This window comes from Amblyomma mixtum, chromosome 3, assembly GCF_055824585.1.
Source record: "Amblyomma mixtum isolate Tamu chromosome 3, ASM5582458v1, whole genome shotgun sequence".
Taxonomy (NCBI): Eukaryota; Metazoa; Arthropoda; class Arachnida; order Ixodida; family Ixodidae; genus Amblyomma; species Amblyomma mixtum.
In genome coordinates, this window is record NC_143014.1 from 61032135 (window position 1) to 61059797 (window position 27663).

Here is a 27663-nt window from a genome sequence, read left to right on the forward strand (position 1 = left end):
TTCATGTAAACAGGATACAGAGCTTCGGGACCGAGAACGTGGACGAAAACACTTTCCTCGTGGAGGTACAGAACACGAAGAATGTATAAAAGCAGTAACGGAGTTCACACGCGTCCGCGGGCTGCGGTCGAACGAACATGCAACTGCATAAAGACGCTTGCGTTGAGTCACACAAGGCTCTTCTCGTAGCACGCGACGTTCAGGTGGGTGAGCACTGTTTATACGCCAACTGCTGCGGCCACAAACTCTGTATACACAAGCGCATGCTGACTGCTGACGTCTCCAGCGCCGATCGTCGACTGGGGCCGCACTAACAGGGAAGTTGAAATTAACAGCGAGTGGGTTATCGCTTCCTTTTTGTTTTTAGTTTGAGTTTTCTTGCCTCCACCTGTTTCTTTTCGGCGGAGTCCGGGGAAGGAGGAAAAGTTGTGGATACATTACGGCGCCTACGTCGCTCTAGCGACAACTCGACACTACACGTACACTACGCGCCCTCGGCAAACGCGCCCCGCAGCCTCGATACACTGCGCGCGTCTAGCGGCAGCCACTGGCGTGACGCGAACTTCGCGCTGATGCACTTTTGAGTTGAACACCTGTGCCAAAGGACGGAAGTAGGTCGCTCTGTACGCGCTCTGGCTGCCGGTGTGTGCGGGAGTGAGAGGGAGTACGCGCCTGGGATAATTTCGGCCGCCACCACACTCCGCCCACCGAAGAATCAATTTCGGCCTCACCGACGAGGGCCACACGCGCCTCCCTGGAGGGTGACAAAGGTGGGAGGGAATTTGTTTATCATTCGCGTAGTTCGATTCCGCTTTCCATGATGCCGATGCAAAGGCATGGAGGGGAAATCGGATCAACCAAAAATTAAGAGAGCAGTTAATTTTAACCCACATTTCTGGTAGCGCACTATAAACAGCAACGCCTCAAGATATGTTGAGGAGTGCAAACTCGTTGGAGCTCGCGGAGGAGCACGTTTGTGGTTTGTTCCTTCGGCTGTTCTGACGTATAGCTCGGAACGGAAAGAAAGGTACAGCGCCTCATACGTATTTTGCAGTCGACGTTGCATCACGTTGACCGGTTCCCTATACTGCAACAGGATAAACTGTGCCTCGAAATACGGGAGAACGGAAAGCGTATCAAGTCACATGACGCATTTACGAAGAACGAGAAAAGCCGTTGCATAAAAATGGCGGAAATCGCACGAGCCTCAAGCGTACTCAGGCGCACTCAAGCACACTCTTAAGGAGTAAATGTTCGCGCAAATATACGTGTGCGCAAATAGGGAAAAAGCGCAGGTTTCGCGGAGTGATTCATTTCTTTGTTTACCTAATAGCGCCAGCCCTGAGTTTGAGGCCTCGACAGTAGCTTTGTTCAGTATAAATTGACTATCGCGCTAGTTGGCGGCAACAGCAACAAAAAGGTGAAGACAGCGTATGCAAAAAAAAAAAAAAAATCAGTGTGAAGTGACAACAAAAACAGCAGTGCACCGTCCTTTTAAAAGTTTACATGGCACCATGTTCGGTTCTGGGCTCTGCAGTACGGCTTATATGGCATGCGCAGCGCTAGAAATCCCGGTAGGATACGATAAAGTTTATCACTTCTTCAAAGCTTGAAGCGCCTGGGGCGCTAGATCTCAGCCACGCGGGCCGGCATTAAACCTAATGGCATGAGAACTTTTGAAAGAGACTGCCCATAGTACAACGCACTTTCAGTTGAGCATATAAGATTTGGAGGATACGGAACAACCACAAAGCTCCAGCTAAATCTCACAGAAAATTCTACTGCACTCTCTGGAGGAAACAAGATAAAAATCAAGAGAGGACCAGTTCCGCAGTGTGAGCAAATTCCAGTTCAGATTGTTCTACAAAAGAGCGAGTAGCAGTAAGCGTCGGCTCTCACTTGCAGCGTTATGATTTTTTTTTTACCCTTAACTCGGGTCAGTCGTCTCTTGTTGAACTGCATACAGGTGTTCAAATTGATGTTTGTTGGGTTATTAATTTGGTTTGTTGGGTTAATAATCATGGTAAGCGCATTTTTATCCGGAGCAGGTTGCGGTGGTTTTATAGTGTTTAAAATGTATTCGATCAAGAGCGGTTTTTATTGTACAAGTGATAAATAATCCTTAGCGAACGCTTTTCTTTGTTCTCTTCATAGGGGAATGATATCACTATATTTATCCCATGCAATGTCGGCACATTAGATAAACTGTCTTCTGAATGAGAATTAAGCGTCTAATGTTATCTTGCCCGCTGAATGACGTCTTAATTTCTTTTAATAAATAGAGCTCTTCCGGTACTATTGAGACTAGGATGAACATATAAGCAGACCAAGTGAAGTTTTCTTAAATTATTATTCCAAGGTATTTAATCTGCTTACCGTCATGGCTTCATCGATATTTTTTCTTCTTTTTGCCGTTAGAGAGAGTGTGCGTACGCGCGTGTGCGCGTGCGTGCGTGCGTGTGCGTGCGTGTGCGTGCGTGCGTGCGTGCGTGTGCGTGCGTGCGTGCCTGCGTGCGTGCGTGCGCGCACACTGTGTTCACTCAGTACCATATCGAAACAGCTGAGAGATGATCGATGATAACTAATGTCAGTACTTATTGAGGATCTCCTTCGACTTTGCAGAAAATATCTTCATTTTACGTTCACGCAATATGTAGAGAAGTGTAATTCACATTGAATAGTTTTCGTTGCTGAGCACTTCTACCATGTGATCGAGTTCCAAAGAATATTCAAGTTGCAAAATTTTAAGGCGTTTGTTAGCTGTTTGCTTACAGAGCCGAATATTTTTACCTAACGTGACGTTTCCTTTGTTATACTGTACCTTCCCAGTGGATTTTGAGGCAGAAATCGGAAGTGATATGAGAGGTGCATGAAAGCTCACCTGCACATCGTGTTAAGGCGAGCAAGTGGTGCGTGCACCGATGGCAGCGACTACGGAAATGGAGCAACCTTCGTTTCTGCGAGAGTGCTATGAAAAAGAAACGCGGTCAGGAAAACATTTTCCCTCGGACAAGAGAAGGAAAAGTAAGTGAACAAACAGACGACTGTATGCCCGATGTCATGATGTGCGCCTTGTAAACGGAAAACGTTGATACCGTTGGACACAAAACATTGATGACTATAATGTGTGGTAGTTTAAAGCTCCTTGTGCAGATTGCAATCAAACATGCGTAGGCGGAAAAAGATATATTTTTGAAAGAATCGTGCCATATCAAGTTTACATATTTTAAGCTGAGCTTCGAAATCGAACTCTGTGGTTGAAGAGGGATAACTAGTCACGGAGTTGTTGCTTGCGGGAAGATAGTGGCTGCCAGAAAGGACGCACCTAAATTGTGTCGCGCAGTAGGTGTAATCAATTTCCCGCTACGTACGTGTTCCAGCAGGTGATATTCTAATCAGAGACCTACGAGTGCACTTATTCAAAGGAAAACGAGCCTTCAGAGCAAGTAAGGAACGGGGAGCAGGAGCGGGGGATGGAAGGGGGGGGGGGGGGTGGTACGAAGGGCTGCGTTCTATTTTACCGTAATAAATGTTCGGGCCCCTGCAGCGCGTGCAGAGAAATCCGTTTTGCATTGTGCTTGCTATTCTGCCTGTTATTGACGCTGCTTCGGTGGAAAAACACCGACAGCCGTCAGACGACGAAACCAGGACAGCGCTCACTTGGGACCGGGGTAATACAGCGATGCTCCTGAAACCCTATTACATTTTTATCTTAACTAGTATCCCGCGTTTAACGACTTCTGAGATTCTTTAGTCACTGCAACGGCCGAACTGCTTGAAATGCTTTCTGTCACAACATATGGATTCAATATACAGGGTGATTGTCTGTTAACCGTTACAGATTTCTATTTTTAAAACTGCGAGGGATACATAGATGCGGTTTGTTGAGCTTGGTTGTACAGCACGGGGACATTACGTACCGCATATGGATCAATAATTAAAAAATTAATTGACTAAAATTAACGAATAAACTTTTTTTTATTTTTTACTTTGGGGGGCACGATTATATCGCGAAACTGATGGCCGTCAACGTCAAAGGTGAGCTGTGTTTTTAAATTTTCATAATCTTCAATGTGCACCGAAGTATCGGACGTCAAAAATACGCATTTGAAAGCTCACTGAGTTAGCTTTCCCGCATTGCATATTTATAAAATGGCGTCTCTTACACTTCTTATGCATCAAATAGAAGCACAGCTATTCTGTTTCATGACGTAGAAGCAGTTAACGTGATTTCGGCAACGATAACACGCGCAGCGACGCCATTTTGTAGTTAAGCAATGCTGGAAAGCCAACTCAAAAGTCCTTTCAAATGCGTGTTTTTGACTTTCGATAGTTCGAAACATATCGCTGATTACGCAAATTTAAGAACGCAGCTCACTTTCGATGTTGACGGCCATCAATTCCGCAGTACAAACATGCCCCCTAAAATAAAGAAACTAAAAATTTTATTAACTTTTTTATTGCATCATGGATTCTCCTCGTGCAGGGGGCAGAGGTAAAGGCAAGATGCCTGTCAGAGTCTCGGCGCCTACAGTTCAAAGCAGCATAATATTCATACAAGTCACAAAATTTAGCCACAACGAAATTTGAAAATAATTTGAAAGCACATCTCCAAAACATTGGCAATGTTCCCACGTGATAAGTAATAAATATAATGCACTGTAACAAAACCAGGAAATACACAAGCAGAAAATATTATAACAACCAATTTGGTATGCGTTATAAAAAAATAGGGCAAGCTGCACAGAATTCACTAGTCCGGTAAATAACTAGAACGGTAAATTACAGCAAGGATTTATATTGACGTATAATGCAAATAATGAAACAGTACGCAATATAAAAGTCAATCCCTGAGTGACGTGCAAAACATGGGATAAATAACAGGAATGTATAGAAGTTATACAAATGTAATGCCACTGCCCACTAATAACACTCTGCATTCTTTTTTGAAGTTTTGGAAGGACTTTGCATATTGCACGTTTAATATATTAATTGCTTGAAAATTCAATCTTTGCCTCCAGTAAGCAGTTCTTGTGGTGGGCGTTGTGTAGTGTGGTTTACGTATTGCGTACGAATTGCAACTGTCGACAGGTGTGATATGTAGCCAATTTTTATGAACCCACTGCAGCAGTTTAAAATAATAAACTTGGTCGGCCTTAAGCATGTTATATTTAATGAAGAGTGGTTTTGTTCGAAGCACTCGTTTGTCACCAACTTAGTTTTCACAGATTCTCAATTTAAGTTAATTAATCGCCTAATTATTGAGCCATACGAGATGCATAATCTCCGCCTTGCTGTACAATCCAGCGCAACAAACCGTACCAACGTATCTCTCACATTTTGTAAAAGCAAAAAATATGTAAAGGTAGAAAAAAATCACCGTCTATTTATATTCACATAACTTACCGAACATAGCTTGCTTAAAAGTGTACAATGTGCACCTATATGAATCCTTCATTTACACAGTCGGATCCAAGATGTCTGGTACAGACATCGAGCCGGATCATTTGGTCAGATGGCCTTCGGACGTGCTGGGTCTACTGGCTGTGCCCGCAGGGCCGACACTTGATAACATCCGCCGCACAGGTTCCCAGTATGCGCGTCTTTGATCCCTTTCCTTTCCCCAAATTTGTCCAAGGCAAAAAAAAAGAATCCAGCACGCCTAATTTAGACGGAGCCTATTGTTTCCTCAAAATGCAAACACTTTCACCCTTCTAAGCGACCAGAAACTTATGTTCAGCAAAAGTGTAGCACCTTTCATCTGCAACACGCTTTGTCGAGTTAGCTTCGCTTGCGTTAACTCATGAGCTACAGTGCAGTAGGCGTTTTTTGCGCAACGTAGCGCCTAATTTTGTGAATCGTTTGTAAGCACTGAGATTCTTCCTTCCGTGGGCTCAGTGAACGGATAGGGGGCTGATGGTTCTGTACCTATCCGCACCGCGGTGGCTTAGTGGCTGTCGCGTTCGGCTCCTGAGCCCAAGGACGCGGGATCGAATCCCGGTCGCGGCGGCCGCATTTCGATGGAGGCGAAATGCAAAAACGGCCGCGTGCTGTGCATTGCCAGTGCACGTTGGACAACCATTGGCGGACGAAATTAATCCCGAGCCCTCGACTGCGGCTTCCCTCGTAGCCCATGCGCGGCCTTTTGATGTAAAATCTCACAACCATACCATACCGATTCTGCCACAATTTCATCCCGAGCCCATTGGCATCCAATTCTTTTTCGCCACTGGAACGGCGCCATGCAAACATTACCTCCAGAATCAATGAGTAAGCGAGACAGAGTGTAAAGGAGGAACACGAACGAATAAAATAAATATTCATGAAGCACCGGATCACGCTCAGACGCCTGTCCTGACGTACGACTTTACTAGGCAGCTGACAATTCACTTCGCTTGCCCCAACAGCTTGGAGACTTTCATGAATAAAAGGCTCATCACGATATGCTTGGCTGGACATAAACGGGAGCGTCTTCTGGCCGGTTCGCGCATCTCTCAAGCAGCGCGGAAAACGTGACTTTTATTTGCAGCGTTCATGAAGCATCAAGAGCCCCACAGCGAGCTGGGCATAAGTTTAATATCGCTTCAGGCGCTGGCGCTTTCTACTTGCGGTTTCGGAGGTTGGGTGGGATCACCCTTCCGTGCCAAGCCTCTCTTGATAGAAGGCAGAATCATTAGAATGTGCGGCACGCGTCTTACTGGCGCTTATCGGGTACTACTTCCAGGCTGCTGATGTTGGGGGAAATTTCTCTCTTGGCAGGCGCTGCTCTTGATAACAGGATGAGGCAGTAGCAAGTGCAAAGTATGCCTTCCCGGCGTTTATCGCGGGCTTCTTCCGAGTGGCATATGCTAACGGAATAAAGAGTGTGCTCTTTAGCGATGAATGGCTTCTTTAACGGTTCATATCCAGCACCGCAAGCGCTGCACTATGAAGAGCAGCACAGAAAACGAGGGAAACCCTCAACAACCTGCACAATTGTGCCTCGTTTTAAAAGCAGGCGTACCTTACTTGTCGCTGAATGTATAGGAGGCCTTCCTCCAAGCAGATGGGTCTCAGATTTCCTTGGTAACTGTTTTACTGCTGCATGAATTAACGCAGGTGCATTTGATTATGTTCGGAGAATATGACATTGTCAGCTAACGATCTCTCTCCTCAACTCCAATGACAGTGGTAAACGGTTTTCGAGTTTTAAGGTTCTGCGATTTATTTCATTAAGATTGGCTTCTGAAGAAAGCTAAATGTTACTGTCACTGCCCCGAACTTTAGTCACAGTATAGCTCAAAGGGCGGTTCAAAAAGTAGCAGTAAACTGATTATATTCGCTTAAAAATAAACATGCCAAGAGTTTGAAATCTCCTGACAAAGAAGCATGTGCTGATGATTCCCCTTTGTCTGGTGTTGATTCTCGTTAATAGATAAAAACATATGCTTATTGTAGTTGCCTTAATACTGGGGGAACTTAAGGAAATCGCGTGCGAGTAATGAGAAAGCATTGCAATTCTATTCCAATTTTGTTGTATTCCTTTGTAGTTGGTGCAGTTGTAATTATTAGTAATGGGTACTACTGGTTAACATTCCGTATTTTCCCGCCTGTGATGACGTCACACCGTTTAGATCGATCGAAAGTTTTGTAACACCCCTTCTTTTTGGGAGACGGCATTCGTGTCAGTGAGCCATCTAATGCCTTCACATTAAAAGTGCTTGTACCCTTGGCTGTTCGTAGTCTTGGAGGTGCGGCCAGTATTCAGACTTCTAGAGTACGAAGGAGTAGTATTCACTGCAGAAGGCGCTCCACTATCAGGGTGTTTTAATCAAGGGAAAGCCGTCTACGAATGGATGGGCGCTTTATAAAATTGTTCGGCTTGAGCTACGCTTCTCGGACATAAGTCGGGATTGGCTACGCTCTAGTCGTCGCACCATGGCCATCAGCGATGCGGCGGTGTCAACGCTAACGCCGTCAGTCATTCCTCTAAATAAGACCGCTTCTACAGAAGGTCTTCTCACTGATATGACTATAATTGGGAAATCCACACATTCGTTAGTACATAAAGTGCTCAGCTATAAGGAATTTGGCTGATGTTTAGTGGTCAACATGCAGACTGGTGTGCACGGTATAAATCCTGTGCAGACTTTCGCAAGTTTTGAGGCGCAATATAACGAGCCGGGGAAAATTTTCTAATGCGTATCACCCCGCCGAACGAGTTCCGCATTGACTACGATGAACCTGAAATCTCGCGACAGCTTTTACAATGGCAACACTGACGGTCCAAAGCTACATATCAACGTTTATGGATACTTTTTTGAAAAAGTATCTATAAACGTTGCTACAGAAAGCGTTCCAGTCATAACCCTCGACCATCAAGGTGATGTTAGCTCCATTTTGGGACAGGAAGGAACCAATGCTTGAACTTCGTGAAAAAAAGAGGATAATAAACTTTTATTGTATAAAAGGAGTCCGGGTCGACTTGTTGAAAGGGTGTAGAGGGTACAGTCGGGGTGCACCGCTCAGGAGGTATATTCCCGAGCTAGGGCGCTGCCCTAATATCGCCATCGATACCTGCATGTCTGGGACCCAGATGATGACGTGATCATTTTGGAGATGGCCGCTCAGAACGCGGACAGCCGTGCACGGGACATGACCACTCGTGTAGGCTCTGCAGCCGACTTGGGAGTCTGTAAAAATGTGGGAGCCGTGGCGTTGCGTGTCGCTCATTTTGATGGTGATGGCTATAACGATGGCTTCTGCGACAGCCTGGTCCGAGGCCGTGAAATACGCTCCAAGATAGGAGGTGTTGGCATGATTGACACCAGCGCAGTCATATATCTATGGGGCGGGGCATAAGAAGCCACGTCAACATATATGAGCGTGGTGTCTTGACCGGATCGCCTAGGAAGCTGCGAAGACGGGCCTTACGGTGGGGGCCCTGGGACTTGTGGTTCGTATGACGAGAGACAGAGCCCGTGTGAAGGTGGGAGCGGATAATGGTGGTAGGAAAAACCCGGTCAGGGCCAGGGTCTTGGTGACGTTCGGGTCACCTGTTCGTGAGAGGATGGCCCTACCCGAAAACATGTTGTGAACCTCGAGAGCAAGGTGTCTTGTGGCAGATGTACACATGGGGAGGTCCAGAGCTCTCTTAAAAAGGGTACGGATAAGGATATCGATCCTACTCTTGGCGACGGGATCAACATTGTGGTATGGGAGGCCATATTGAATTCGACTGATGGCCAGGTCTGTGACGAGGTGGATAGTCTCGTCCCCGTGCATGCCCTAGCGATGTCCTGCGACGTCGTACCATACGGGCGATATTGAGCACGGACGTGCGTAGCGTGGCAATGGCGTGGGTGGGCTTGCCATCATGTTGGGCCGAGAGGGCAAACACTCTGATGAGCGACTTTTCCTCAGTAGGGTGGTCGTGATTTTGGAGCATGATTGGGCTGGGGGTACGATAGCGGGGACCGTGAATATGGATGATTTACGATTTTTCCGGTGCATATTGCGCACCGCTGGCCTGGGCAAAATGCTCGACCATAGTGATGGCTGTTTGTAGGGCTTGATCCTCGGTTTGACCAGATGGCAATGTCATCAGCATCGATGGTACATCCGATGTCTGAGAGCGTGGAGAGCTTGTGGGCGAGAGAGGCCATGGCTACATTTAATAGGAGTGGTGATAGGAAGGCCCCCTATGGAGTGCCCTCGTCAGGTTCTGGGAAGGGAGACGACCTGGTGGATCCGATGTTCGGGGGATGAAGAAGGTTGAGATACATTGGAACATGCGAGAGCCGCAGTGTGTCTGATTGAGACCTTCTAGGATGGTAGAGTGCGATATGTTGTCAAAGGCGCCCGTAATATCAAGTGTGAGAAGAAGGTGTTCTCCGCTGCGTTACTTCCCAGTAAGGACTTCGTGTTGGAGGAGAAAGAAAGATATCTAGAACAATCATATATGCTCACTCATCGGCGTCATCGCTCTTATCGGCAAGGGCTTATCTTTAAAGTGCTTTTCTCCCACATGACAATGCAAGCCTAGACATGGTTGCCGAATTTCTTGGAAGATATCGGAGGCTGAGATTCGAAATCCTGCATCTTTATCGATACAGCTTCCATCTTGCGCCGTACGATTATTATTCGTCTGAATAACATTGGAGGGTTGGGAGCGACCAGGAAATCAGAAAATTAGTGCATTCTTTGTTCCACAAACAACCACGGAGGCTTGTGCGCCGATACTGAAGTGCGCGGAAACGAGGGAGGATTACGAGGGAAAAAAAACATCGAATATTATTTTCATGTCGGTCTAGGGTATGTATATCGATATTCTAAACTTGCTAGATTTTATTAACTTTCGAAAGTTATGTTATCAGAATGCCCACATTATAACCACCGAACGAGCGCAAACTGTCTTTGGAATATGTACTTAACATCAGCGTCAAATGAAACGCGAACAAGAAAAATGAAGTGCCAACACAAAAACATCAATAATGTATTAACTGCTGGAGAAAAAATACTTATATACGCGATTGTTTAACGCTTCTAAAGCACAGCCATCATGCTTTCAGTATGAAATTAATTTGCGCGATTACTGAGCTTTCCCTGTTTAACACAATCTCCCTTTTCAGTTCGTGTTTCAAATGTCTTGTTTGCGTTTCTTTTGACGCTGATAGTACCCATCTGTGCGTTGTTTAGGCGATAGGGGTTGCAACACACGGCCTTTGAACACTTCCAGATAAGATGAAAGTGCTTTAGTTAAAGAAATTAAATTTGGCCGATATTCATAAATTACGTGGCTAAAAGGACAAAAACGGTAATTTTCCTGAAAACGGAGCTGGTATAATTTAGAAAATGTAAAAAAAAAACTGAAATACTGGTGCCGCCACCAGCGGCCTTTTCCGCGGCTAAACTTAGTTGACGTCAAGACAGTTTATTGCGCGTGAAGCACTGAGCCTACAGTACGCCGCCATCCACTTCCAGTCAGTGATCACTGAGTCCTTTTCGGTCTTGGCATCACTAGTTTGAATCTAGATCCAGAGAAAAAAAAAAGTTCGATTTTTAAATCAATTTTTCTCAGCAATAAATGCGTACTTTGCTGCCGAAAAAACATTAACATCAGCGTGTGTATTGCACTTTCATGCCACACATAGTGTTTGCAGCTATAAAAATGCCGTTTTTCTCTGTTTTTCACTGCTTTCCTTCGCTGCTTTGGTAGAAATAAAGCTACGTGAACCGTTATGAAACATAAGCGAGAACTTCAAACAAAAGCCCTCATATAAATATCATTTGTCTACCCGCCATAAACTATCTGCAGCGCTGTGTTGAAGGAAAAGAGCAGGATTGCGGCTGAAGTCGTGAAAATTCCATGAAAGCGCCAGTCTTTCGACGGCTGGGCATGGCACTTAGATTTGCGCTTTTACGTACTATGACGGACGGGCTTATGATGTACGATGACGTATGAAAGGTGCTCAATAAGCTCTAAGCTACAGGGCAGCGTTTCGCTCTAAGCTCCGCTGAAGCCTGGAGGGGCGTCCTCCTCTTTAAAAGTTACTTCGGAACTTCCGCAGTTATCAAAAGCACGAAGATAGTAAATGGCAACGCCTGATGGCTGCTGGTTTCTAAGCATCTCAGTTATTTCGTAGTTACTGCATTCAAAGATATTCCATAGAGAAAGATCATCATCATCATCATCAGCCTGACTACACCCACTGCAGGGCGAAGGCCTCTCCCATGTCTCTCCAATTAACCCTGTCCTTTGTCAGTTGCCGCCACTGTATCCCCGCAAACTTCTTAATCCCATCCGCCCACCTAACTTTCTGCCGTCCCCTGCTACGTTTGCTTTCTCTTGGAATCCACTCCGTTACCCTTAATGACTAGCGGTTATCATGCCTTCGCTTTACATTCCCAGGCCCAAGCCCATTTCTTCCTCTTGATTTCAACTAAGATGTCATTAACCCGCGTTTGTTCCCTCACCCACTTCGCCCTCTTCCGGCCTCTTAACGTTACACCTATCATTTTCCTTCTATGAACAAACCAACCCAATTAGAGAAAGATACCAATATCTTTCTCTATGGATATTCTTCCATCGTGATTCGAAGCATACACCACGTGCTGCTCTCTACTTGCGCTGGCGAGTATCGAGATCGGCATGCGTAGGCCGGCGATAGAATGAGTCACCGAGAGATGGCACGACAGGCCCATACTTGAGGCCGCCGCAAGTGCTGGCGGGCAAGGCAAGAAAACGCAGCCGACTGCAGGCAAACTAGGAACGGATGTGGGTACTCGCGTGCTTTTTGTATGGAAACAGAATAGATGCCTTCCTTACATTCTTGGGATGGCACGCTGTTTTCCCAAACCTCGTTGATCCAGTTGACATCTGTATACTTAACCTCCGCCCCATGTCTCTGACTGGTAACATTTGTAGTAGTATGTGGGGTTAAGCATTCCAAAGCGGCACGTGGGCTATGGGGGCGCCGCAGTGGAGGGCTTCGGATTAATTTCGACCACCAGGTTCTTTAACGTGTTCTGACATCGTACAGTGCACGAACGCTTTTGCTTTCGCTTCCATCGCAATACGGCCGGCGCGGCCGGGATTCGATCCAGCGACCTTGGGCTCCGAACCATTGCGGCTGGTAGTGTCATTTGAAAACGCGTGGACCGGATAGTTCTTGTTTGCGTGCAATGGAAAATAGAGCGAAATCAGACGTTTCACCACCTCGCACCACTCACGCTTGAATGCACAAGACTACCTTCTTGTTGCTCCACCATGCATACTGCAGTACCTCTCCACTCGCCAGCCACGCGCACCCTCATTACATTAAATGTCAACAAAGCCTTCGACTACACACCCCAGAGCATCGATTGAACGCGCGCATATGGCCGATATACATGTCAAGCCGCTCGTATTTGCACGGGATATACTGTCGGGCTGCACAACCGCATAGAGTCGTCATCACAACAGGACTGCAAACAGCACATCACATCGGAGTACCTCAAGCTGCGGTCCTTTCTTCTTAAAAACGTCGTTATGGCTCTTCAGACGAGCATACCACCCTCCAGTTCTCCATATATTCATATTACCTCTCACTCTTAAAAAAAAAAAGTCAGTAGAAAGGTAGCAAAAGGTAGTAAGTGCAACAGTTGCTAACTCTGACTTCGTTTTACTACTTTTTATCAGCTATTAACTACCCACTTCAAGGTATAGTTAGTAAAAGTAGCCCTTGCTATCTTTTTACTAAGTATGGTCGCTAGTTACTGCCTAGTTAGTAACCGTTCCTTTAACCCGAAAATAAATTCAAAGAATATAACTGACACAGACTGCCGTGCCAAAAAATTTTTTTTGTAATTAAACATTTCTGCAGGGGCATATGGTTAGGTAGACTATAAGCTGTTTCTACAATCTCAACGTCATAATTAACGCTGGTATCTTAGCTCAACTGGTAAGAGCCACTAGCCCGTAAATGAGAGTCTTATTTACGGAGTATATAAGACTGAGAAAGATTTACCTGTGCACGCGCATTGCGCGAGTGTGACTCTTTCTGATTTGTGTATTTCCCACATTCTGAACCTCTTTTGCTCGATACGCTTCAACCTAAGAGTGTGATTTACGGCCAGCACTCTCTGACAGCTCTGTCTGGATTCCGGAATTAGTCAAGTTCATTATGAAGCTTTTTCTATTTTTCGAGTACGCATAGATTTGACAAGCCACGCCAGCACACCGTACGATGAATCTAGCAACATATGCGAGTTTCTATTCATTTTTTTAGTAAATACTACTATAACTTCCCGTTACTAACTGCGGGTAGCAGCCATTATTAACTCAATGGGTTAGTAACTGTTACTAACCTTCCCGTTACTAACTGCAGCTACTAACAGGGTAGTAACATTTGTGACAACCAGTTACTACCCGAAAAGTTAGTAAGTACTACTACCTTTTTTCTAAGAGTGCTGGATATAGAAAACAATCGGCTGCCCTGGCAAGCAGGTACTACACTGCAAGCTGGTCTCGATCACATTTTGCAATTCCTTGCAGAGGCAGGCCGCGAGGCGTCCTTTACGAAAAGTGAACATAGAAGCATTTTCAGCGCCTCGAGGTCCTTAACAGCGAAGCATTCCTCTTCATCATAGGGTTACCAAGGCACAGTCATAAACATCACCTCTATGATCACGGTGGACTCGATAAGCTTGAGAACATCGCAGAGCAGCAACTCAAAGCACAGCGAATGCGCCTCTCCACTGCCACTGCGGGACGCAACTTGAGGTCCTGCTGGACCTCAGGGATACCCAATTCCTCCCGACAGACGTCGCAACAACCATGAATGCGCTCCTTCTGTGGACATGGGATACTTTACACGCGGTAGGCAAGAAAATATACAACCCGTCTACATAAATTATTGCCACTGAAATACACTTCGCCTAAGTGCGCCATCCCGGCTGTGGTGGTCGAATTTCGATGTAGGAGAAATTCTAGAAGGCCGTGTACTGTGCGATGTCCGTGCACGTTAAAGAACCACAGGTGGCCGAAATTTCCCCCACCCTTCACTACGGCGTCCCTCGTAGCCCGAGTCGTTTTGGCTCTTTTTCTGCTCTTTTTTTAGCGATGGTATACACACGGCAACGTTCGAATGACATCCGAGTCGAATGACATTCGAGAATTGGAATGACATTCGGACTCGACGGACTCCCGCGGTGCTACACGACACTTACCAAACGCATTCGAAAGCCTCAGCTCGTTTTCAGTGTAGAACGACGACGACGGCGGCGGTCACACTAGTCCGACAACGACACTATATATCACGCTCAACAGCAACATGTCATTATAGTGAAATATCTAGTTTGCTATAATATCATTGTAATGGGACAGATTTGCCAGGCCAACGACACCGACGAATCCGATCGGCGGACCGTCAGCCTTGTCGGCGGCTGAGCGAAAGCACGATGATGAGGCGGCCGTGTGAATATGTTCGTGCTTCTAAATGAGCGATACGAACGGCTACATTTCACATGTGCACACCTGAACACTCACCAGCGATAAGCGCTTGCCAAATTAATTTCAGTCGACGACGGCTCCCATCCCTTCCGCGACGACTAGGCCTAGCGAGTCCGCCGGGTTGGATCTGTGATTGCGGTGGTTGTGAAGAGCGAATCACAAGCTTTGGCGAATGCAAATGGTCACCGAGTGTAGTTTTGGCAACAGCGACCTGAAATCAACTATTGCTTACACCGCAGGACACGTATACGATGAACGGCAAAGGCCGATGTGACCCAGACTGCCGAGTCGGGCTTTACGGCCAGCAGCAGTCATCGCCGTCTCTAGCTTGTGGATAACAAGTTAGGCCGTTCCAGTTAAAGCGAATGGTCGCCAAACATACTTCTGCATGAAGTAGTTTGAAATAAAGTACTGGTCACGTCGGAGGAAGCCGGGACAAGAAGCGAGAAGCGCCGGTCCTGCTCGATGTCAACAACCCGGCTGTCGTGTTTCTCAAGCGTGCGATTGCATCATCGCTTCCGACACATTGTCGCACTGCGTAAACAAGCACGGGTACAACTGGTAAAAAAGAAAACAGGTTGTTGAATAGAACTAAAACACAGATTACGTTTTATGTCATGAAAAGAGCTCTAGCTGTTCGTACGCAGCAATGTAAACAACAGTATACAGTCGTCCTCATCGGCGCACTCCTGTGGAAATTTCATGCTGACGCGGTTAATGTTCGTTGGTGTAATATTATCTTCAAGCATTCCCTCAGACAGAGCACGAGCTATTTCCTAAACAAACAGCAGAAAAAAGCGAGCAGCGGGTATCGAAATGAACAGCCACAGAGCCGAAAGCAGTCGCTCGGCTGTGGGCGGGGCGAAACGACGGCAGCGGCGACGGCTATTGGTCGGTTCGGGCTCGAAGGCATTCCAAAATCTGGAATGTCTCCGCGTAGCTCCGTCGACTCGAATGTCATCTGAACCGAATGCCTGCACAGACCCTTGTAATGCTATAACGCATTAATAATAAGGCGCGAAAAAACTGAGTTAGCCAAAGCATCCATAGCGTTATTGAGACCGACGGAGGAGGGAGAATCAGTTAACGGCCAGGAGGGAGCCTCCTACGTTGGCGGCATGCCACGCCGGTAGCGTTAAAAAAATAACTGGAGCGGAGAATGATAGCGTTATATGCTGAATTGGCCATACCACTTATGGCGCAGTGGTGCAGCTGTTAAGCGATACACCGCTGTGCCGGCAAGTGGCTGTTTCAGACACAGCCACCGGTGGGGCTTGTGAGACACAGGTTGCTCGCTCTGAGCAACCGCTCGCGTCTAATTATTAATTTAATTGCCACATGCCACGGAGGTCAGTTTGCTCACGATCCGATAGGCAGATTGTGATGACGTCACAAGGTCACGTCACTTAGGTGTCCCACCTGCCACATGGGTGGGCGACGACGACGACGCCGAGTTTTCCGCTGAAAGAGGCACTTAACGCTATCACGTTAAAAAAAAAAGATAGAGGGGAAAAGTAATGAAATTACACAAATATTGCAATATAGGAAGAAAAAGAATGGTGTAAAAATGACATCAAAGAGAGTCGCAAGCACGTACTCGTGAGGAAAGGACGATACTGCCTCGAAGTAGTTTGTGAAGCAGCTGCTACCGCGTGTAGAAAACCCGTAGCACGAAACTGTTTGTGCACGTCAGTCCTGCTGCTCAGGAAGATTGCTATACGAGTCATCATGCTCTACGGGAACCTCTTTAAGCCTCGTCACAGTAAACGCACCAGGAAGGTGTAGGCAACGCAGCCGAGGTGCGTCTGCTCACGAAACGCTATAATTATTCTGTCATTTCATCCATCGGGCGAGTAGACGAAACTGCCGTGTTCTGCATTTTGATTATGAGAAATTGTTTCTTCGTGATGGACAGAAACGCTGTACCTGAACATTGTGGCGATAGTACTATGAAGAAATCGTTGTACAGTTTTGTACTTTCTGGTTCTTCATAGAAGTTGACAATTTACGAGTCTAACATCGAGAGAGCTACTGAAAATAAATAAAAGAAGATGCGAAACTGAAGCCTTAATTTCCGATTCGATGAAACTAGAAAAGCCACTTACGAAAAACAGCACTGTCCTTCGTGATCGGCGGCAAAGTAGAATCTCTTCTTTATCGTTGCAGTAATGGAAGGCACGGTGCTTTCCTTGAAGTTATGACTCCGCACGCGCAGAAGACTGCGCATGCTACAGAAAATAACTTTTCCTCTTCCTGGTGGCTTGATGATGTTTCCCGTGTCGGTAAAAGCAGATGCAACAAACAGCTGGAAGGCACTGCAGTTCTCTTGCAGCAGATCTCATTTCTTCCCATTTTTTTTAACTTGCTAGAGGACTCATCTTGTAGGCAACCTGGATAGAATCGCGCTTGTTTTCAAATTTCACGATCAGCTCGCGCTTATTGGTCGAAGGCGACAACCTCGCGTGAGCCAGGTTTTCGTTTCTCGGGGACACGTAAAGGAATAAACGAGAGACAAGAAGGAAACCGCTGTCAAGCGTTTGAAAACAGCCTGCGTCACAGCGGAGCGGCGCGTGTACTACGTGGTCGACGCGAGGTTCGGCGAGAAATGAACATCAGCGACTTCGATGACAAAGATTCTTGTGCAGCGAACGCGTGAATGCCAAAACTAGAAACCCAGTTTGGTTGCGAAAGCATTTCTAGGCTGTGTCGGCGGTGTCGTGTCACCAAAACGTGTCCGCAAAATGTGTCCGCAGCAGTTGTGACGTTTTCAGAAGTGGTAGCATCAAACGAGTGGTAGTAATCGAAAGGCGGTGATGTGAGGATGCTGCGCAAAAAGAAATTATGTCGATAGGATGAGTAGTTAATTAGAGCCCAAAATGACGACAAAAACGTCGAAATAGCGCGGACGTCGATATAGTGAGTGGACGGGAAAACAGCCTGGACGTAAAATAGTGCAAAAAAGGGCAAATTATTGAAAATGAAGTTTGAAATGAATTGAAATGTATTTTATGAGTGGTAACTAATCGAACAAAACATTTTCCTTTACATAAAATAATTATTTAATTAATTATCAGCAAAAACCGTTGGACGGTTGAATAGGCTGGACGGGGATATAGTAAGTGGACGGGAAAGCAACCATGGAACCAAATTTGAATAACCAAAATGGTTGATTGAGATAAAAGAAGGTACAATCAGAGCATTTAAATCGATCTTTAATTGAAGCCCAAGATAATTACGCTCATTCAGTAGTTAAATTAACAAAAAAAAGGAATATGATAAAGAGAGGCAAAGAGAGGCGACGAGTGCCGAGGAGGCCTAAATGCTTTCGCATTCTCCCAGTGCGGGTCGCCGCAGGGATCTCCAATTTTTTTTTTTCATTTCGCTCTACAGGTAAGCATGACCCAGCGATTGCCAGCGATTTGTTTTGCGCTGGCGTGCAAAACAAGCTAGAAAAGTTTGCCAGTCACTGTCCCGGGAGTTTTAAAGGTGCGCCTTTTTTCTTGTAGCCATGTTCACGAATTTTATTAACAACGTGCTACTTTAAACTTTAATATATATTTCTGCTCGTGTGTACAGATTGAAGGCGAGAAGAATGAGGTCGCCTTTTGCACGCACTGTTTGTGAGCAGTGGACGGAAACCACGTAATGAATGTAAGGCCGCTATAGAGTTCTTTTTGTTCGATTTTATTCCATTCTCATCATCCACCTGTCTTACTGATTCCGATCGCAGCGAGGGCATATGGGGCAATAACGAAGTGCAAAAAGAATCATGCTGAGATAGAACTGGAATGAAATCATCCAACCACCCCACCCCTCTTTACGTGGATAACAAAGCACCTTATCACCACGCACGTATTCCATATTAAGGACTGTCATTACAGAAACAATCAGACACAAAACTATTGTGTGCTTAGCGATGTTGTCAACAAGTAGCGCCTTGTATTTACATAAGCCCTTTTAGCCCAGGTAGATCATCTTTTTGGAAATATAGTCCCAGTGCCTGAAAAGAGCTGGGCTGTCATGATCCTGCAAGCGTTCTACTACTGCTGGAAAACTTCCTGTTCCCATGTCCCCTCTGTATATACTGCTGGCACCAGAAAAGTTCCGCAAGGACAGTTGCTGAGTTTCGCATCTCGTTAGCGGGCAAATATCCATGTAACATAACTCTTAACGTATATTTTTATAGAAAAACTGGGACAACTACATCTGGATGTGCTTGCGAAAGGATCGCGATTGAGCAAATGATGTCGCTCCACGCGCGCCGATTTCACAGCGCCGCCGCAGCGTGGCGTCGATTTCGTAAATAAACATTGCCAATATCATCATAATCCAGCGGGCTGTCTGCTTGGAGAAGCTTGTTCTTCTACTGCTCTGTAAAGGAGGAGTTTTCTAGCGTGTAGTGCTGGGGTTTTAATCATACGCTTACAGTTCACTGTACGACCTGCGCATGACGCAAGCCACGACGTCCTCAACAAAACCGTCTTGGTTAAGCCCATCTCATATGCTGCGACTATAAAAATGCGGAGCAGTCGGTGATGTGGCTGCGTGATTTCAGGTGTCTACTGGTTTGGTTTACGGGGGTTTAACGTCCCAAAGCGACTCGGGCTACGGGGGACGCCGTAGTCAAGGGCTCGGGAAATTTCGACTCTACCACCTGGGGTTCTTTAACGTGCACTGACATCGCACCGTAGACTGGCGCCTAGCATTTCGCCCCCATCGAAATGTGACTGCCACTGCCGGGATCGAACGCGCGCCTTTCAGGTCAGCAGCCGAGCGCCATAACCACTGAGCCACCGCGGCGGCCTTCTGGTGAGTATACTTTCACATGCAACGTTTACCAACGAATTCGGTCGAAGCTGCAAGCAGGCTTGCTGCCTCCTCGGGCTGGCCGCTCCGCTCCTTCTGCCGGCAGCTCCCACGTGCCCCCAATTGACAAGACGTCACCACATGGGTCAATCGCAGATACAGTGGAAGAATATGATCCACAGTAGTCGCAGAGCAATCACACTGACGCGGCGACTGAGTTCCAACCGGATTGAAACCCGCGAAACGGTCCTTAGCCTGTGCACATTTACGAAATATGCGCACAATCTACCGGTACGCAGATATCCTCATTTTCTCGCAGCATACATATCAAACTTCTCCTCTCGGCTATCAGTAACATTGCAGTAGTTGTCTTATCAAAATGTTGGCGAATCCTTGCGCGGCGCTGAAAAGTGATGGCGCTCTTTTTGCGCACCGAGTGAGTTTTTTACTCCGACCACGTTCGGGATTCTTGGCTTTAACTGCTACTGCACGAGCTGCGAATGACCGACACTAACCGGCGTGCTTTCGGCATAAAGACCGACACGTCTATATCACATGAAGAAATTCTTGTTAAACTTGTCATATGTGGTTACTCCAGTGTGTACTAAAGACAAGATGATCCCTTGCTGGTCATTTTAAGAACAACGAGGCAGGTTTCGCAAGCAGAGGGTGCTCGCGTGAGCCAATTAGGAGCTACGAAATGCGCATAAAATGTACTACACAAAAGCGCAACCAGAGGGCGGTGACGAAAGCAAAGCAGAGGAAGCGTCGGAGTTTCTGGCCAAAAGTGAAACAGAAAGCAGCCTTAGAAGCGCTCCCGCTATGCGGCTGCGCGCCGCCCTCCGATCCTTTCAGCGTTTGCAGGTTTCCATCTCGGAGTTGGACGAATAGCGCTTAATCCACGACACAGTAGTGGTGGTGTCCGTGCTCGAAAGGGATCAGCGGCAGACGCTCCCTGTTCGGTCGAGCAAGTTACATCGACAGTGAGCGCGCCTCTTCGGGATCACGCGAAAGCGGACTGTCGCGAGGGTGCGCGTTCGGTGTGTGCTACGCGGGCCCGGTTTTGCAAGGAAGCTGCCAGAAGGGGAGCCATCGAGGGAGGGACGCTTTTCTGTTGCGGTAAGCCGGCGCTCTCAGCGGTCCATCGCTCCTTGTTGTCACTGTCCCTGCTGGATACTTCGCACACAGCGCGCTGTCGACGAACTTTACGACAGGTCGCGCCTTTTCCGCCCGTCTGTCTTGTTGGCTGGCGCGTCACTTTCCTTCCTGTGCGCGCGTGCATGTGGCTGCGACTTCGGCGCGTGAGGAACGCGCTCGCTGGCGGCAGGCAACGCCTCTCGGGCTCTGCGATCAGCGCTACACGATTGAGCGCACGCCTGAAAACGACGCGTCGCTTGTCGCCTTGAGCCGGAACGAACCCTTTTCCAGCAACGCCCTTGAGCACAGTCAGCCTCTCGCACAACGACGCGAATCAAGGTTGCTCCTGGGGGGTCAGCTGCGTCTCTTATCGCGCGGAAGTTAGAGACAACTTCGAGTTCCCGTATAAGAGGCCTGTTACATGTGGCTGAGCAGGGGTCGAGTAATAATGGCTAATTGCGCTTTGTAGCAAAGCTCGGTGGAGGACGCGAGAGAAACATGCGGTAATCAGGGTTCGCTCGTAGCTATTTGAGCTTAATTAAAGACGGCGTCGAATGACGCCAGTCCCTGAGGCAGGTGGGCCAAAATATGGCGACATTCCGCGGGTTCCCAGCTGCCTCTCATGGCTGTAGTTAATCGAAGTCGTCGTCTACATGCGCGTCTATCGAAAAGAACCCGAAAAAGCGGCAGCTTTTTGCAAGCGCACCTCGTTATTTGAGCAGCAACGGGTACAAATATCCATTCGTTTTCTCCCCTGATTAGCTATCACGGGTCGTCTTTGGCGCATTTACTGAGTGAAGTGTGCACTTAATATGTCGAGTTCTTCGAATAGTGCAAAGCATCAGAAATTTAGCACACAATAAACAGCCCGTGCCGATAGCGACGGGTACATACTAAGTGAGCAGCATTTCTTTGCTTTTTGATGAAAAGCTTGAAGCTAATTTTCTGGCCTCCCTTTATCCACTGCCTACGACACCTTTGACTGTGCATTAACCGAAATGGCAATAGAGCAGCAAGACGTACACAAGACAGACGCAGGACAGCGCATGTCCTGCGTCTGTCTTTGTGTACGTTTTGCTTTCGCGCTTGCCATTTCAGTCTCAAATAATGCACCATCTAGCCCAAATTGACGTTCTTCTAAACCATCTGTGCATTAACCGCTCTTCTTTTGCGCGCCACTGGATATACACGATGATTTCATTGCTGTTCTCGTGTGCATAAATGCTGACAATATCGTTGTTCTGTACACGTATCCGAAAGCTTGCACATATAATCTGACAGACGTACTGCCTGCACATTGATCGTCAAATATATATATATATATATATATATATATATATATATATATATATATGTTGCGAGAGCATGAAGTGGTTGACTGCTTAAAAGAGTGTGTAGTGAAGTATACGCTTCGTTAACGAAAACATTTGTATTTGACTCGACGCTTCGGGATATATATATATGTTTTCACGGGCGCTGTTATCAAGGGACGCCCGAGTGTGAAGGGCATGCTTCCCTCGCACTTTTTATCCTCGGACCAAGCGAGCGGCGCCGTGCGCCGGCGATGGCAGCGCCGCGTTAGCGGAATGCAGCCGCTCCTGGCCCATTCACAGCGACCTAAGGTTTTCACTGAGATTGTACAGCAGTGGTCACTGTCACCGCGTGAACACGGGAGCACGCGGCTTTCGATACCCTCAGACCTATCTAACGGAGTCTCGGTGAACTTACACGCATGAGGAGCGTATTTTCGATTATAGTACCTTCCCTTCGCGCGCTCTACGTTAGCGGGGCGTCTGCCCGTCGTGGTGGTAGCGGTAGTGGTTTATTTTTAAAATGAAAAAAAAAAGGGGGGGAAGCAAAAGAGTGTTGCTGGCCGCGGCAATTGCTATCTAATATCGTAAGCACCCGAGCTGCAGCCGGCGGAAATTAAAGGCAAAAGGGAGATGATTGTGAGGGGAGTATACAGGGGAGCGATAGCAAGAACGGACAGGGGAGAGAGGTTTGTACACTCTTACGCTCGCTTTGAATGGCATCAGGAAAGCTGACTGCAATTTCGCATTCTTAAAACCATTGCTGTCTCTGCTCCTCATCTTACCTAATGGGGATTTCTTCCTGTCGTATTTAATCAATGCCGTTAAGGCTGTATCTTCTTTACGGACGTCCTCGACTTCGCTTCAAGTATTGCTCGAGCTGAATTTGACAAAAAATCGGCACTGAAGCTTCGTCGCAAAATCGGCCTGTTTGACATTTTCGTTGGAATGCGCGGCTTTCGGCAGTGGTTCAGGCAATGCGCGTTATCGTTCTACATGATTCCAAAGGGGATCAAAATTCCAGTGGCCGAATAGAGGGGATGGTTATATTCGCCCACGCATTTCAATGCAAGGAACCACAAGTGCCAGGGCACGTAGTTTTCCAGTGCCACTACACGAGCTTGCTGCACAAACAAAACAGCCAGAAAGATTGATTGATTGTTTTATCAATGGAAAATATCATGAAAAGTGGCAGTTTGCTGGGCAGCTGAAAAATATAGTGTATGGCGTCAATCTGCCCAGTGCGAGTCATTGCCGTCCAAGGCAGCAGCCGTTTAGCGCGAACGGGGAAATAACGCTGTACTAAGTGCCTTCATAGCTTCCTGGTGCCTTTGTCTGCCTAGTTGGCTTACTATGTCAGGTTTTCACTGCGACAATAAAGCTTTATATCTTTCTGGCTGTCGTGCTTCGTAAACTAATAACTACAACGCTGCCTTGGAACAAGCTTCCGCTAGCAGAATTTCGCACTTGCTTGCATGAGTAAGCGCTTTTTTCGCCAAATTTAGTTAAACAAAACCATTAGGGATCCTATCCCAGGTGCATTACCATGCTATTACGCAAGGATAATGTGCAATGCCTGAACGGTTGCCTATATATGCGCTTATCAATGGCACTAGTCCCTTACCCCGGCGCACTTCCCAGTGCTGATTCTTGCTTTCTTAGCTTCATTTGGCGGCAGATTACAAGACAAGCTGACAAGGCACACGAAGCAGGTAAGGTACTGCTAGCATGCGCTTTAACAAAAATAAAACAGCCACATTGTTTAAAACAGTGGAAGTTAATACTTGCTGAGGTTCTTTTTCGCTTTTCCTTTTTTCCAAGCTAACTTTACGGATTTCCAACCAGCTTCCCTGGTGTCAAGAAATTCGCGCAGCAGAACACGTGCGGGCGCTCCGATGACGTGCGTGGTGGACGTGAAGAAGACGTAATCTGATCTAAAGCACCCTGCGCATGCGTGTGCGTTCCCCGTGGTGCAGTTAGACAATTCTGATCGTATTGAAGGCCACGCGCTCCCGTGCTGCTAGTGACGATAATCACCACCGCATATAGTGTACGAAGTGCTACCCAAAAGTTCGTGGAATTCGATTTTATTTTCAGGAACAAGAAAAAGTCACAGGTAGCAAAGTCAGGCGAATAGGGCAGGTACGGAAGTATTATGATGTTCTTGGAGAGTCAGGAACTGTCGAACAACGAGAGATGTGTGAGCGGGCGCGTTGTCATGGTGGAGCAGACTATTGTTCTTCCACTCCGCGTTTGTCCAGAAAACTGTCCCGAAACTGCGCCGTATGACTGGTCTGCAAGGGTAACCTCACGAAGTTCTCCTGATGTTTTCGATGTTATCCTTGTTGGCGGCCGCCCAGAACGCCAATCACCGTCGACAGATATTCGGCGATTTTGAAGCGTTTGTGGACCAACTGGACGACACGGTCCAATGTGCTTCCGCAGACCGATTCGCCGTCGGTGTCCTATGGCCGACAGTTACGCCATGTGTGAACTCCGTGAGCTCGAGAAAGGCAGACAGCATCGGAACATGGTACATGGGCAGTTTGCAACTTCCTTTCACAGGTCCCAAACAAGAGCGGATTTAAGGAAGGGTGCCGTGAGAGGTTGTTGTTTTTTTTTTTTTTCAAAAACGCAATTTTGTTATTTTGCGACCAAATGATAGAGAATTCTTTTACCTTTCAGAAAATATATCACACTCGGGTATGCACGATTTCAAAAATAATTTTCGGTCTTTTTTCGTCATCATGTCGAACGGAAAAGTGGGTGTTTTCAGAGACTTTATTCGCGTTTTTCTGAACATTTTTGGAGGTTTGTGTACCTTTTCCCGGGAACTATATGGTATAAGCAAACAAAATTTTTTACAGGTGTTCATCAATGTCATTTACATAGCCGGTACCAGAATCAATAGCCTAAGTTCATTTGTGTTTTTCTAAGAAAAAACCATTCATGGGTGGCAGTTTTTCTCATCAACAATAAAAAAAAAACAGAAATCTAGTTTGTGTTTGAAGCGCATAATTTTGGCATCAGTTATGCAATGGTTGCCACTCTCGTACCAAATTTCAACTCTCTACAGATAGCAGTTTTTTAGCAAAAAAGAAAAAAAAACAAATACACTTCACAAACTTTTCATCTCTTTTGTCAGACAGTCAGTTTTATTTCTTTCTTGTAAATGCAATAGAAAGCAGCTCTAATCCAAGCTACGTCCATCTTTAACATTCCTTGCAAATTTTACGGCCATAGATTTTATTAAAACAATGGTACAGCCAACTTTTGAAAACTAATTTCAAAGTCTCACCGCCACTTCAAAGCGAAGTAAGCGAGGGGAGGGGCGGTTGAAGGATGAGAAAACAAGACAAAGGTAAATCCTGGAGATATCACGCAGTATTGCACTATCTACGTCTGCCTCTTAAATCATCTCGTCGCCTGCTTGTTCTGCATTACGTCGGCCCAGTTCAGCGTGCACCATCGCTTTGACGTATGGCCATGCTGAACTAGACTGCTAACGTTGTGGCTGACTCATCGAGGGCAAGCATCAATAACAGCAATGTAAAAACATCCGTAGACACTACCGAAGGCTCCTGAAGAAGTTAATTTGTCAATGACGCGCGCCTACAAAACTGAACCGCGATTACAACACGATCGTGCGACATTAAATGAGTGATTACAAGGTAAGCTAGTGATTACGGGGAGGAAAGCTGATGATTACCGAGAAGGAAGAAGCTGTCCTGAGTCAAATGGTTCCAACAAACGACCATCGTCACGGTCACTGTTTATTTTTTTTTCCAGTGCTCAGTATTTTAATAACGTTCTCCGGAGCACGCCGTCTGGTTCCCGCGGGGAACGGCAAATGACTGTGTGCACTTTCCAGCGAGAAGACGCACGAAATTGAACGCAGCAAAACTCCGTGGTTCGATTCCGTCCGCGGCGGTCGCATTTCGATGGAGGCGAAATGCTAGAGACCAGTGTGCTGTGCGATGTCAGTGTACTACATTAAAAAAAAAAAAAAAACTCCAAGTGTTCCAAATTATCTGGAGCCCTTCGCTACGGCGTCCCTCATATAGCCTGAGTAGCTTTGGGACGTTAAACACCCATAAACCATTCTTTGCCCTTCGCGCGATAGCATCAGGGCGAGTGGAGAACAGAGATGCTGTTTCACAGCGCACAAGTAACCGAAAACGGAAGCGCGTTACTATGCCGGGCCTGGATCTTCGGTTTCTCGCTGAGGCCGCTAGATGGCGAACAATGATCTTAGCTGCGTATTGAAAGAAAATGGCGAATTTTAATAACAATTTACAACACTGTTAAACTAAAATAAATAAAAAAACGAGCATGATGGCAACTGCCAGCACCCAGGTTTCAAAGGGGACGCTCCTATATTCCATTCGTCCATCCATGCGAATATTGGACTGCGCATGCGTTTCCTGGCGCTGATGGGTTCGCGGTCAATTCCTAACGACGTTCAGCAGACGTGTGCGCTGTGTCATGCGTGTGATAAACCGCTGACTGTACGAGCGGGGGATTGAAGATACATCAGTGTAATGAATTCAAGAACACTGCAACGTCCAGTTCCGCGAACGAACTTCTTCGGGGTCGCATTCCGTAGTTTCGGTTAGACGCGCAGCAGTTGTTGTCAGTGAAACTTCAGAGGCTGCTACTCTGAAGCTGTGCTGCTTGCACGGAACTTCACAGCGCTGTACTTGCATTTTGTATGTCTACGTTGCTGATTTGTAGCTTGAGCAGTGTGTAGCTTGACCTTATTGGCTAGCGCACCTGCTTGGCTCTTGTCTCTAGAACTCGAAGAATAACCTGTTTTCTAGGCAGATCCCACAATGTAGTCATGCGCCGATAGACGCCTGGACATGAACAGCAACAAATTCACCTAGACAAGCAGTTATGTTTCTGTAGAACTTGAAAGCCTTAACCGTCTGGCGTGCATTTCTACCGAAACGGTGCACAAGAGCACAAACTGGGTCAGTTTACGAAGCTGGCAACGATGAATACAGAGATTCAGAAGAAAATTCCTGTTCCTTATCGTAAGTGCCAAGTGCACAATACAGGAGATGAGTTTTCAGTATTGCGAGATAAATGCCTATAGAAATTGCAGGAGTGCTTAAAATATAGTTTTCACCAAAAGGAGTGGTTGCGTGCTCATTTATTTTCAGTGAACTTTCGCTTAACCTCAAGGTCCCCTCGAATTCGTAGGTTTCTAGCGGGTGGAGCCTTGTAGATGGTGGGAGTAGGTGGACTGGCGGTGGATGTAGCTTCTGAAGGGTATAGTGGGTAAATGGAGGGGGTCGGGGGGGGTCGGTGGGTCGGTCGGTGGGTGGGTGGTGGTGGTGGTTGGAGGTTTTGTGGGGTGAAGGTAGGCGGGGGTTGTGGCGAGAGGTGGATAGATGGTTTCATTGGGTGGGTGGGCATCTGCTTAGCATTGGGGTG

General features: G+C 46.8%; 1 protein-coding gene across 3 annotated transcripts in view; it reads left to right on the plus strand.

Annotated features, from left to right (window-relative positions):
* The first annotated feature begins 456 nt into the window (after nucleotides 1–456).
* The window catches only part of LOC149350375 (puratrophin-1-like), a 525363-nt gene continuing 498156 nt past the window's right edge, over nucleotides 457–27663 (plus strand). Inside the window, exon 1 of one of the 3 annotated variants that reach the window (XM_089579386.1) lies at nucleotides 457–770. The gene's annotated coding sequence lies outside the window, so the exon portion shown is untranslated. The remainder of the gene's footprint in view (nucleotides 771–27663) is intronic. The other 2 variants (XM_089579388.1, XM_089579387.1) reach the window with 2 other exon arrangements.